Source organism: Aptenodytes forsteri, unplaced genomic scaffold (genome assembly GCF_000699145.1).
Source record: "Aptenodytes forsteri isolate BGI_AS27 unplaced genomic scaffold, ASM69914v1 Scaffold166, whole genome shotgun sequence".
Classification (NCBI taxonomy): Eukaryota; Metazoa; Chordata; class Aves; order Sphenisciformes; family Spheniscidae; genus Aptenodytes; species Aptenodytes forsteri.
In genome coordinates this window covers 8,813,245-8,813,871 of record NW_008796110.1, presented here as the reverse complement: position 1 = coordinate 8,813,871, position 627 = coordinate 8,813,245, and positions in this window count along the sequence as shown.

Here is a 627-nt window from a genome sequence, read left to right as displayed (position 1 = left end):
GCAGCAGAACCAGCAGCAGCAGCAGCCTCCTCAGTGAGGGGAAGGCAGCCTCCGGGTAGCGCGTTCCCATTGCGATGCATAGCCGAGCTGGATTTATTGGCGAGCCCGGGCAAGCAAACTTGAGGAAAGGGAGGGGGAGGCATTAGGTCCTGCACTCCTTGTTTATGCCTTTGAACTCCCCCTCCCGCCCCTTTCGCTTAAAATGGGGGCTAGGAAGCGGCCGCCGTGGTGCGCGTCGCAGCCTGTCAGGAGAGGGACCGGGCGGTTTCTTCAGCTGCCGCTGCTCGGATCCTCCCGCTCGTGGCTCGTTTTCTTTCCTCCCGATTCCCACCCGGTGAATTCCTTCTTCCTAACCCCTGAGCCAGGGAGGGCTCCTTAAAAAGTACCGTGGTTCGGGGAGGGCGTATTTGCCGCGGGGCCGTCAGGACACGGCACCTTCCCCCCGGCTCCGCTGCCCCCCCCTCCCCAGCCAGTAAAGCTGCTTCTCAACATTCAGCCCAAAGCCGGCGCAGAACTGTCAGTGCGCTGCATGGCGACAGTGATGAATTTTAATGTACGCCCGTTCCGTCCGTAGCAGGGCCAGCATTTCCCCTCGGCGCGTAGGGTGAGAGCGGCGACAGCGGCAGT